This window comes from Maylandia zebra, linkage group LG15, assembly GCF_041146795.1.
Source record: "Maylandia zebra isolate NMK-2024a linkage group LG15, Mzebra_GT3a, whole genome shotgun sequence".
Lineage (NCBI taxonomy): Eukaryota > Metazoa > Chordata > Actinopteri > Cichliformes > Cichlidae > Maylandia > Maylandia zebra.
Window position 1 is genome coordinate 791,304 of NC_135181.1, and position 13,697 is coordinate 805,000.

The 13,697-nt window shown below is 46.9% G+C and overlaps 1 protein-coding gene across 1 annotated transcript in view; it reads left to right on the forward strand.

The window, feature by feature from the left end:
* Window positions 1-1,978: 1,978 nt before the first annotated feature.
* The window catches only part of snap25a (synaptosome associated protein 25a), a 33,059-nt gene continuing 21,340 nt past the window's right edge, over window positions 1,979-13,697 (forward strand). The window contains exon 1 of the mRNA XM_004542306.5: window positions 1,979-2,148. The gene's annotated coding sequence lies outside the window, so the exon portion shown is untranslated. The remainder of the gene's footprint in view (window positions 2,149-13,697) is intronic.

Here is a 13,697-nt window from a genome sequence, read left to right on the forward strand (position 1 = left end):
ATCAGAGCCTAATTTTGTTTGCCGTGCTCCTGTGATGTTGCTTCAGAGCAAAATGAATGAACGTGAAACCTGTAGATTCATCCTCTTCACCCTCCACACTCAAACACACATCTGCAGCCACGTAACAGCCCTCAACACACACACACTCCTGATTCCCGTCCTCTCTCCTCTGGCTCTTCTCTCCAAATGGATTTTTCGTACAGAGTTATCATTATCATTCATTTAGGAGACAGGTTCGCTTCAGAGTAATTGAAGACACATTTGTTACAGTGCAGAGCAGAGGCAGCGGCTGGAGGGGAGGGGGGCATTCCCATGCCGCTGAGTCCACAGACGAGCTGAGGAAACATCAGTCGCTGTCTTTGTGCACGTTTCCCTCTCGTCACGTGATTGTCGTTCAGTATTTTTTCATTTGGAGCGGAGATGACGTCAGTGTCATGAAAGGCGACCTGTCAAAATGCAATGGCCTGCATGTATGAACTCTGAGGGGGATGTTTAAACTGTAAGGGACAAAAAAGTTTAACATATAACGACGTATAACAGAGTGAAACACTGCATTCTGTGGGATTTTTGGCACCTGTTCTCCTTTAGTATCATTATGTTGACTCTACATGTAAACAGAGACGACGTCGTTTTTTGTTTTTTATTTGTTTGCGTGTTTCCATGAAAGAGAATCAGAGAGTGACGCGTCTGGTTCTGTCTGATATCAGGCAAACAAACAAGGTGCTAAACTTGGAGGGTTGGATGACCCACAGGTGTACGTGCCGCTCACTCAACAGAAACAGACACATATGCAAGGACACGTAATTATAGTTTGTTGTGAAGCTTCTGCTCATGGAAGACTCTTTACTTCACACTATGTTGCTTATATTTGAGTGTTTCTCTGCTTTCCTTTTCTGCGATGCTAGTCACACAGCTGGTTTCCTGTGAGCTTTAGGACTGGCGTACAGTTGCCTCCAGTCTGCCCACTATCTAACTCTGTGCTTACTTGACAAACCAAGAAATCGCCAACTGCTACCATGGTTACAGCTACCAGAGGATTATTGTGCAATTAATAAGTTACTATTGGGGCGACTGTGGCTCAGGGGGTTGGGACGCGTATCTGTAACCGGAAGGTCGCCGGTTCGATCCCCGGGCTCTCTGTCCTGGTCGTTGTGTCCTTGGGCAAGACACTTCACCTACTTGCCTACTGGTGTTGGCCAGAGGGGCCGATGGCGCGATATGGCAGCCTCGCTTCTGTCAGTCTGCCCCAGGGCAGCTGTGGCTACACCTGTAGCTGCCTCCACCAGTGTGTGAACGTGAGAGTGAATGAATAGTGGTATTGTAAAGCGCTATATAAATCCAATCCATTATTACTAGGCCTCATGTTCCTCTCCATCCATGTTAGCGAACGTTCTTCGGTGTAGGACCTTCAACATCATGCCTGTTTTGTGTGTAGTAATTTGATGAATACCTTATGATATTGCAGTAGCGTGTGCACCACGTCGGTGCAATATGATAAGGTTTGTTTTGACACCGAACATTTTGGCTTTGGCAGCTGGTCGCTTTGTCCACTCTGGTGACCACAGATCGTGATTACTCATACTCGTGGGATTTAAAATGATAGTGTAGAGCCCCACTCACGTCCCACTGACACCGAGTGAACGCTGTCAGTGTAACAAACCGACACCTCTGAGGCTACAAATGCTCTAAGGAACTTGTCGGGTGTTAACTGACGATGCAGGATCATCTTGCATGAAGAGAAAGGCCTGTAGGGATGTATGAACAGCTGATGTGTTGAATCTATTTGGCTTCCATGTGCTGGGCTCTATGAATCACACAGCAGCAGCATATGAAACCATCTAAACAGATGATAAGCTGCTGTCCGCGCAGCTGCCCGTTATAACAAAGACTTTTTGAAGTCTCTCTCTCTCTCTCTCTCTCTCGATGACAGTTATCTATTAAAAGCTGCTGCTGACGTCAAAAGTGTCCGCCATCTTTGAGGAGAGCTGCACCGCTTTCCCCCCCATTGAAGAACAAGTGAGGAGGAACCAGCCGACGCGCAGTGCCTTTGCTGCAGTCACATACAGAGAGAGGCTGGTATCGGTTAGCTGTTGATACACGCAGACATTTCCTCCCATACTGACGGCGGGACACCGACAACAGGCGCAGGTAAGACTGGAGACGCTTTTCCGCGAGATTTGAAGCCATTCGTGTACCTCGGGACGGCTTAGATTGTGCGAATCGAGGCGGAAGATGTTTAGTGTTGAGTGAAACCGTGGATGTCGGGTGTGTTTCAGCATAAATGATGCTGGGATACAGATGATTTGTGTGCGTGTGTGTGCTTTTGAGTGTTGGGGCAGTGTTGTGGACGATCTGCAGCACTGTTAGGGCGAGGAAAGCAAAGGACGTGGTTTGGTTGGGGGGGCGGGTGATGCGTGACCTCCTGGGTGATAAATCTCAAACGCGCAGTGGAAAGCTGACAGGATGGGATGCGGCGCGCTATAATGCGCATATTCAGTGTGGGCGTTTTCAGCGCTTCAGCACCTCGGACAGAGCCAGAGACAGAACGCACCGAGGAGGTGAAATCAGCGTCTCAGCGTCGTTTTCTTTTGTTCAAGCATTTATTGCTCTGTAAAAAGAGGGCCGGGGGGGGGGGGGGGGGGGGGACGACCCTGTTTTCCTTGCAAAGCCTCAAAACAGGTGTAGACTGAAGCGTGAATCAACGTGTCGCATTCACGCCACCTAGAAAGGAAATTAAACCAAACAAAACACGGCAGAGTCGCGGGACGTGGCGTGGTTTGTGGGGATGTCATGTAATAGTGAACTGCGCCATGGTGAAGTCGGTGGAAGGAGGGTAGCCCATATAAACAGTAGTGCGGGGGGGGCGTCGAGTTCTGTGAATGCGACGCTCCCTTCTTCCTTCTTTTACGCAGTACCTTCGCATAACATGCCCAATCCACGCCACGCGTCTACGTGACCGTGGCAGAGAGGGAAAAGGTGTGTGGATAGGTGGCTGAGGGGTGCGGGGAGAAAAAGGAGGACAGTGCCGGGGATGTCGGCGGTGAAGCCCGCACTATGACACCCTCCTCTCCCTCTCCTCCTGCGTCCCATCCAGCGTCTGTGGCCACGCACGAAACTGTCAATGATCCCCGCACGCGCTGTCTTGTCAATCAGGCAAGCCACATTGGCTCGCGCGCTAAATCGATACCTGAGCTCGACACAACGTGTAACAGTTGAAGTGTTTCTGATCCACGACAGTAGGAGACACACATGAACCACGACACAGCTGCCAGGTCGGAGCCTTTGACTGCTTTTCCCAAACCTGCAGGAGCGGCGAGCCCAGCAGAGTCCGCCCAGGTTATCTGTCAGTGTGTGCGTGCTGTGATTTACCACACTCACCATGTTAACTTGAGTCTGCGTGTTTGAAGGCTTTGGTAACAAACAGTAGCTAAGCTAGTTTTTCTGCCCATCAGTCACAGCACCGCGTCTGCTCGTAGAGGTGCAGAGAGGCGCTTGTTGCTTCTCCTGAGCTTTGATGATTAGACACTGAAGTGGTTTGGATTTCTGGCGCACCTGAAATTACATTACACTCCCACATGGTGCGTAAGTGCCTGGCTGTGTTACTGACACATGCTCAGTTGAATGTTTGGCACGTCACTGGAAATCTGCAGTGTGAGTTTTCCATGAAGCAAAGGTTGTGCTCAGATGGCGTTGTTTAAAACCAAAATCATGTCTAAAAGCAGAGCCTGCAGGCCGATGGCATCAAAGGACGGCCTACAGTTCGTAAAGCCCCTCAGGATACCCTGGTTGCTGCTTTTCCACAGCACGTTATGCGGTTGGACTGCAGAGAGGGAGCGAGGCAGACTTGGGGAGGGGGTGGGAGGGGGTGCCAGGCCTATACTGCACACACTGTGAAAGGGCTGCTTTCTGGATAAATGGTGACTTGCAGCACCATCAGCACGCACTGATTGTTTCTTAGAAACACCCCGGCCATTGTTCATTTCACAGGAGCACTTTCACGCCTGCCATCTGTGAAATGAAGCTAAAGCCTCTCTGATTGATGCTGAGCCGGCCGGCGCAGTGCGTGTTTTGGTGCAGGTACAGCTCTTATTATTTGCTTTTTTCTCCCCTCTCCAGAGTTTCTAAGTTCGGCCTTCAGCCTGATGCTGAAATAATCAAATGCAGTCACACAAACCCTCTCATGCGAGTCCAAAATGAAACTAGATGCTCATATTTGGGGCGATATTTCTATATCTGCTGGAAAGACAGAATGAAATTTTGAAATTGAATTTATAAGCCTTATCATGTCTGTGACACAGGGTTTCCTTCACACCTTGAATATTAAACTCAGCCAGGTGCAGCATCACAGAAACAGCTGAGCTCCTGAATCCAAGCTGAAGCTAGAGATCAGTCTGGGAAGGATGGAGGCAGAGATGTACATGCATCCCTCTAAACTGCTCAGCGGTCGTGTCTCGCTGTCACAGAGCAGTTCAAGTTTTGGCTGCAGAATAAACAAAATCATCTTTATCGATTCAGCAGAGCTGTTGCATGAGCAGCTTTGGTGGTCCAATGTGCCGTTCTCACTGTGGGATTAGTCACACCAGCTTTAGGTTCATAGTCCAGAGGAGGACAAGATGTGGCTTCTGAGGTGAAAGGCTGTTAGCTTCTCTGATGTGTCATAGGAGGCATTATTAGCCTGTGAAATGGCTTCAGCGTCATCAGACGACCTTATATTTTATTTTTTACATGTTGTGCATTTCTCATGTTACAGTGGTAGATTTAAATGGAGCAAAGGACGAACAGAAACACAGAGATATCCAGATGATTAAATCGTACTGACTGAGGGAAGAAGATGAAACCTTTTCTATCTGGAAAGTAAAAAGTAATAAATACGTTTATTGCTCTAATGTTAAGAGTTAGATGAGTAGATGTCATTAAAATTAAATTGAGCCTTATTGGCTAAGTTTAGCAGCTTTCAGCAAGTTTAGCATAACTAACCTCAAAGCTTTCAAATAGTTTTAAACAGCCAGCAAATCCACTTGATATTTGATATTTTGTATCCTGTTCATTGAATCTGGTTTTCTAAAACGCTGTTATGTTTCTAAAGTTGTTTTAGCTGTTGTACACAGACAGCTGTTTACAGCTGTTTACCGTTTAAGTTAAACTCACAGGCTTGACATGTAATGGTCCCTAACCAGTCATTAAGTGTCCTTTGCTTTTGTCTGAAATCCTCTCAGGTCACTACAACATGTGAAATCCACCCATTTTTCCTTCCTTTAGCTAGCGTGCTGCCAGGATCAGCCTCTGAGGCCAGGCAGACAGAGTGGAAGTGCTGTTATTTAAAAGTGCACATTATACTTTGGCAAACAGCCCCGAGGCTTTTTATTGAGAGTTTGCACTCGTTCACTGTGACTCGTGGTCACATATAATATTTTTCGTTCTCGTTTTTTGCTGTACTGAAGATTAAATTGTGACCCAGCTTTGAATTTCGTGTGAGAGAGAATCAATGTTGTCATCTATCACGAAGAAATCAAAGAGTCTTACGGAGTCAAACTCAGACGGGAAGAAAAACAGCAGCTTTAGAAGGAAACAAACGCTCATTTGTTTGCAAATGATCAGAGTGGAGATATTAAAGTGGCAGCAGCTTTCTGGTGTCCGGCCAGCCCCCACGTGACAACCTGTCACCTGCTCTGTATGTAAACAACAACACAGAAACAAGATGGCCCCTCCGGCGACGACGAGACTGTGCTGCATAGAAGGCTTGATCCTTCTCAGCTAAGCGTGTCGTACGCAGTTTTTGATCATATGTTCTGATGTTCACGTCGCACTCATCGGTTTATTTTGTACAGTAGATTTGTCCAATTACATTAGGTTGCTTAGCTAAATGGTTATTTATAGAGATAGGCTGCACCGCACTCGTCAAGTCTCCTTTCAGCGCTCACACAGCGCGACTTCTCTAAATTTAGTTTTATTCATCTTACCTCAGCTGTAGCTCGTCACAGCAAACATGACAGCTAGAGAAAGTTAATATTATCTCCCAAGTGATGCTTTTGTTTTTGAAGCTTTCCTGGCACAAAAAGCCACGTTCGGCTTTCCACCGCGCCCGTCGTCACTCCGCCATCTGTCCTCTTGGCTGCTCTCGCAGGGTTAGAAACCTTTGATTAATGAAGGGAATTTAGAGAGAGAAAATGAAAGTAATAAGAAAGAGAGGGAGTGGGGGAAGGTGGAGGGAGAGGGTGCGTAAACGGGGAACGATTGTCAGGCCGAATCATTTCAAACACACACACGCTGTGAGAAAATAGCATAAACATACAGAAAGATGCTGAAAATGAAGCAAAGTCTGCACAGTTTGGAGGCTAATTCCAAATTCTAGCTGTAAACCAGAACCAGCCTTTCACAATGTTCACCAGGGAAGACACGTGTCCGATTTGACTGTGGAGAGCAGATATTTTGGAGTGGAAACATTTCCGTGTGTGGGTATGAAGGAGATGGTGCCAGTGGTTTTAGTATTTTGTATCTTCAAGCGTATCATTTTCACCCGACCATTAGCCTTTCAGTGTCGCTGTGCTGTAAACCATCCATAAGCTCCTAAAGCTTTTATGTCTTTCAGAATAAAAGCACGTGTAGAGATCTTTCCTCTGCGTCGGTGAAGCATAAAGCCGGTAGATGGATCTGCTCGGGTCAGCGTGAACACGCCCTACACGCTGCACATTGCACAGCATTGTGTGTGCTCAGGTGAGCGCACAAGTGTGCAAACATGACCCGGTGTGGCGCGTGGAGACGGTGTTCACGGGAGGATCGGTGGGGTGGTATTGAGTGGGGGGGTTAGTTGTGTAATAAATGAGGCTGCAGTGCAGCTGATGAGGGTTGTTGGTGCAGATTAGCATCTGCAGGGCTTTTACAGAAACATTAAGCAGCCTGGTCTGTATCAAAGTCGTATTTGAATGCATTTATAGCGTGTACACGCACTGCCACTGCATCATCGCTGCATGCAGTCACTGGGTGAGGGGCCATCTATGCTGCCCTGCATCTGGTCCTGATTTAGCTTCTTACTAGCTTTTCTTTCACCACACAGACGTTCAGACTGCTGTGCATGTTGTACCAGGACACACAGGAGCTTCTTAGTCTGAACAGCGTCACTTCCTGGTTCTAACAAAAACATTGTGTGTTTTACAGTAAATGATATTTTTCTGTTGTGCTAATTAAAATAACCCCATTATGTGCTGTGATAGCGCTCATCTGCAGTGCATGAAAAGGCTCATAAATGCATTGTGAGCAAACACAGTATCAGTGTTATTGATCTTTCTGGGCCTGTCAGCAGGTCAGAAATGCAGCTTCTACTGCAGGCAAACAAATACGACAGTGTGCGACTGACTGCAGCTTTCTGACGCTCCGACACAAAGAAATACAAAAGTCCAGCTTCTCCAGTTTATCTACATGAAACAAAATATCATTATTTTTAAATCTGTCATAAAAAGGGAATTCTTTCTATGTCCACATGCTTTGGACAGATAAGGAAGCGAGCTGTTGTTTGCTATGTTTATGATCTTATTCCCAGTTGAATACGTCACGCCGGATGGTTTCGCAGACTGGAATTCAGAGTTTCAGGATGGAGACTGTGTCAGCGACATTCCCAGTGCCAAACAACTGTGACTGAAGCAGCAATGAAAGGCCTCCATACTGATGATGGTGTAACAGTCTGACGGTGTGCGTGCTGCAGCGTCGCTAACACAGCAGACATCCTGCCGCCGCCCTCTGCTGTCTGGGATTCCTTCAAACATGGTGTAAAAAGAACTTCTGCTGTGGTTTTTTCCAGAGCCTTCACATCCCACCGCCCTGATGTTTATTGCGTCGTAAAACAGGAGAGGTTGTGCTTCTAATTCAAAACAGGACTGTTGCTCCTCCTCTGGAACCACCTAATCTGATGCTTCCTTGTTTTCCTCCTTCCAGCTTTACTGCCAACATCACCCCACGAGCATCCATCCCTGTCATGTTTTGCTTGTCAGATGTCAAATCTCCACAGCCCTCCAAGCAGCCAGAACCTCATCTGCAGCAACCACATGGCAGTTAATGTGGCGGCGTGTGCCCCGTGTGGCGGCGTGTGCCCCGTGTGGCGGCGCACAATGAACCCAAAAAGCCACCCTGAGAGGCTGGCTGTGAGCACAAAGAGACTCCCGAGCGTTCATTCGCTGCTTTTCACTCATTTTCAGTCTTGTCCATGTTTTGATACTTGAGTTACTTACATGTAGTAACTAATCAATGAATCATTGATACATTTTATAAAAAGCTCAAAGGATGCACCGTTGTTGTGTCCGCACTTAGCAGACAACTGTAAATGATCTCTTTCAGCAAAAATGCAAAAACATTATTTGTTCCTGTTTCTTTACTTGAATCAATCAAAAATGTCAACGACGGCACAGTTTGACAGGCAGAACGAAGCATGTCTGCTGCCCTAACCCAACAAGGCTGGATGATCCCACTGATGCTGTACAGTGTGTCCTTAAAGAACTGAGGGAATCTGAGCAAGTGGAGGGTAAAAGGCCCTAAAAACTCTCTGCATAAGTCATGTCCTCAAGAAACAGGAACAACCATCTACAGCCAGAAAAGGACCAGATATTGAGGCACCGTGCAGCACCGCGGAGAAAGAGGCTGATGGGCAACAGCTGCATCATCATCATGTGACTTTACAGCAAGGCAATAATCCCAAACACACTGCAAATGCAGTAAAAGCATTTGTGTACAGGAAACATACAATGGAAAGCTGTCAGTCACAGACTGAGCTCAAGGTTACAGAAGCAGTTTGAGCCTGAAGAGAAAGAATGAAGAATAAACGTGTTCGCACCAAATATCGACTTTCAAGCTCATTAAACTGGTTTTATATTCTGAGTCTGCACTTGTGTTTGCACGTCTCCATGAGTCAGTGCATCTATTGCACATTTTTATAACAAAATACAAAGAAGTGAAGAGTGGCTGCAGACGTTTGCACAGTACTGTATATGTGTGGTGTGCTTTTCATTCGCGTCTCTTCTTTATGTCCACTCTTCCACAGCAGCTTAGAGTAAACGGCGTCTGCAGTGCTGACATGTTGCTCTGTCCACCAATAAGCAGAGAGATCTGGACACTCGGCTCGTCTTTACCTTCAGTCTCTCTGATAGCAAATGAAGCTGCAACATCAGCTTCAAGCCACAGTCAGCTGGACGATCACATGTTCACTTCCTGGTAAAGGAGCATCCACAGCTTTTTTTACATGAGATTTTACGAGCAGCTGTTTGATTGGAGTAGAAAGCGTGGGACTTTAGCCGCTGACGTTTCCAGGAAGCCGTTTATGAAATCTGCAGCTCCGCTCAGCAGGAACGCTGCTGCGTTTAACGGGACCTGTAACGAATCAACGTGTTTTATCACAGCGGTGCGCAGCTTAGTAAAAGGACACGACGTGTTATATACTGTTATATAATCTGCCCTGGAGAACACTGTGATTATGTTGGGTTGCTTGTAGTTCTGCATATAGAGAAGGCAGCACTCCGGGTCGTCACCCGAGGTTAAAGCTGTCACAGTCACCACGTCTCTCTTTGGTCTCTTTGTGTAACATGTTGTATTTGGAGCTTCACCTATTCTGGGATGATTCCAGTGCTTGAAGCTACAGTCTGGCTGATGGCTGTCGGCAACTCTTTGCTCTGTTTATTTTAGGATTGTTGTTATCCCTCCCCCACCCCCGACCACCTGAGCCAAGGTGGGAAACTGGGCGTGGGTCCCAATCAGCCAGAGTTTCGGGTGTGTTCATTGTGAAACCTGGCCCCACCTTATCATGTGATGTCCTGAGGTCAGATGGCCCAGGATGTGAGTGGGCGTTAAGGCGTCTGGGAAGGATCTCAAAACTGGATTATAGATGGCAGAGAGTTGGTGTCGTAAGCCCCGCCTCTGTTCAAAGATGGTCGCTCACAGTGGACATAGATGCTTCTTTCACTCCTCTTTCAAACCATCTGTCCTCTCTGTCCAAAATGTGAACATTGGCATCCTCAAAGAGTGACCTTTGACCTTTAGATGCAGATGGACTGCTGAGTCTTGTCCTGTGGAGGTGGCTCTTATGTGTTGTGCCATGCGCTTGTGAAGTGGCTGTTTGGTCTCTCCGATGTAGAGGTCTGGGCATTCCTCGCTGCACTGTACAGCATACACCACATTGTTAAGTTTGTGTTTTGGCGTTTTGTCTTTGTGATGAACCAGTTTGTGTCTGAGTGTGTTGCTGAGTCTGAAATGCACCGGGATGCTTGGAGAAAACTCCTGAGTTTCTCTGATACACCGGCTACATAGGGGATGATGCGTCTGTCTTCCTGATCCTCCCTCGCTGGTGTCTGATCTTCTTTTCTGTGCCTCTTTGCTGACTTTATAAAAGCCTCATTAGGATAACCGCATGTTTTAAGAGCTTCCTTTGTGAGATGGAAAGAAAATTGATCCTATTTTTAAATCGCCAGCATCAGACCTGGTCTCAAAAGGCCTGATATGAAGAGGGAAACACAAAGACTGTCAGCGTCCTGTCAGTGCGGTAAAGGTGGACATTTGCTGCTGTTTCCTTTCCTAAATCTCACTTTGTGCTCTTTGTCACTTTTACAGTAACACAGGAGCTTGTCTGATGCTGTCCTGTACTGGCACATGTGGGCTGCGCGGTTGCAGTGGGAGTGGGTGAATCAGTGACAGGATCTTGGACCTCTCAGGTCAATGATTCAAAGCATTATCTTTGGAGCCGCTGGGATGTTGCTTCACCACTTAAAGCTCCAGCTCTGCTGACACTTGGTCTCTTTGAGTGATGTTGCTTCAGTTATTATCCATCCCTGCGCTCGTCTTATCGTGTCAGCAAGATGCTAATGTGGAGCGTTTTCCTTTTGAGCTCCAAAATGGCTGCAGAAATATTTAGATATCCGTTTGCATGTAGCATTTCATCTGCAGCCAAGCTGTGTTTCTAAAAGAAACGGCCGCTTGATGCGATTTATCTTTGTGCTGATATCAGTGTAAGCTTTTCAAACGAGGGAAAACATCGGTCCGAGTGAAGGGCTGCAGTAACTTTCACAGCTAACGTGTTTCACATCACCAGATTTCTTTCTAAAAGGCCACATCAACTCTCAGCTGCTCCTCTGCCAACCGCGCCATGACGGCTCGTTTCCAACAACCATGGATGACGTTTAAATCCAATAATTGAAGCATGAGCGTCGCATGAATCTGCAGATTAATCTGCATTTGCACAGGAAAGCAGAAAACGAGACGTTACGCTGAACTGTAACATCGAGTGAGGCCTGGTTATTTAATGCCAGTTCATGTTTCCAACCCACGAAAGATTCCTCGTTCGGTAACGATAAGAAGTTTAACAACAGAGGGACAGAGACGACACGTTTGAAACTGATAAGCAAACAAAATGGCAGCTGCACACACACACAGACACACACACACGCGCACACACACACACACACACAGACACACACACACGCGCACACACACACACACACACACACACACAGACACAGACACAGACACACACACAGACACACACACAGACACAGACACACAGACACACACACACACAGACACAGACACACACACACACAGACACACACACACACACACACACACACACACACACACAGACACACACACAGACACACACACACACACAGACACAGACACACACACAGACACACACAGACACACACACACAGACACACACACACAGACACACACACACACACAGACACACACACACACACACAGACACAGACACACACACACACACACACACACAGACACACACACAGATACACACACACACGCACACACACACACACAGACACACACACACACACACACAGATCTGTTGTCTTTCTTGTCCTGAGCACAGAGCTCGGTCTCCTCAGCTCGGTCTCACATGTCTACTGATTCGGTCGCCGACAACACGCCGTCTTTTCATAAAACACTTGATGGGTTGAACACATGTTCAAGCGTTTTATGTTTTTCTGACGTGATGTAAAAGAAGACGGTGGAGGATAAATACGTCAAAGCACAGCCAGAGCTGGGGGAGGGGGGGCAGCTGGTAATCATCATGTGATTGGACGATGAAATACGCCGTTTCATCGGGGAACGGAAATAAGGGCGCCCTCGTACCTTTGCCTATTGTTACCATGGCGGCTCCATCCTAGTGTTGCTCCACGTGTGCACATGGAAATACGGATGTTCCATTAAACATTCATGGAAGTTGTGCCGTGTGGCAGGAAGTGGATAAATCCAGGTATTACTGTTCCACTGATCAGTGTGGTGCGCTCGGCCTACTGCCAGTGACGGCCACGCATCAGTCAGTCGCGCCATCACAGCAGCTTTTCTAGCGCCAGAACTCAACCCCGTCATCAGCACGTATGTATGGGTTTGTGTTTATCATGCTACAGCCTGCTCGTATGATTGTAATAACTCAAAGCGAACGTTTTCCCCTTTGAGCTCTCCATTTCCTGTTTCTTATCACCTTCTTCAGGTCAAAGGTCATACTGCTTACCATTTCGTGCCATAAATGTCAGCATCCTTGTAATATGTGATGACAAGGCAACAGAAACTCTTGGCCAAAGGTCACGTGGCTGTATGCAGGGACACAGCAGACGGAGACAGATGTGGCAGCTGATGGTTGTCGACTCAGTCCCTGCATTTGTTTGTGAATGAAACAAGGTTTTTATGGTGATGTTTGGTGTGCATGGGGAAGTATGGGCTTTGATTACATTCATCATGTCTTCAATATGTGCTGCATATGTTTGCAAAGACCGTGTGTGCTGTAACAATCCTGGGACAGTCTAACAGGAGGATCATATCGTATTATATCAGAGGACAGGTCTGCATTCCTCTGTTACTCCTGCAGCACGCTGCGTAAGGATGCTTCACTGCAAAACAATATTATTTCATGCACTAACTGGGACACATGGTCCATGCACACTAGAAGACCTGCTGTAGACACGTCCCTGATTTATCAGCTCAGAAATTTACCGTCCTCACTAAACTCCTGACAGGCAGTGTGCGAGTAATTAAGTATTTCTCAGATGGGCTGGCCAACATTTAATCAGATGGGACTCACCAGACAAACGTGTGTCCTCTGAGAGGAAACATTTCACGGCTCCTGGTTAAAGGTCATCACGGGTCACCGGTTTATGGGACCCATCTGAAGCCATTCAGTAAATGTACAAATACACATTATAGCACCACATCCAGTAGATCCAGCCAGACAAACAGATGTTTGTAAGTTAGCTCTAAATAAATATGCTTCATGTGCAGAATAATTCAGTTCAATCTTATTTATATACAAAATCATAACAACGGTGACCTTAAGGTGCTTTATATTGTAATGTCGACCCTACAATAACACACACAGAGAAAACCCCATCAGTCACATGACCCCCTATGAGCAGCACTTGGCGACAGTGGGAAGGAAAAACTCCTTTTTAACAGGAAGAAACCTGTGGTTGAACCAGGCTCAGGGAGGGGCGGGGCCATCTGCTGGCTTGGCGTGAGGGGAGGATCCCTGTTAATCAGTGCAAATACACATCAATAAAATATTACCACAATGTCACTGGCTGAAACAACTGCATCACACACTTGTTGTGTGGTCTGAACTGTAACTGCAGACCTTATTGTTTGTTCAGCATTAAAAATTCTCCAAGAGCCACAAACACCACAAAGACGAGAGGTCGAGTCCAGGT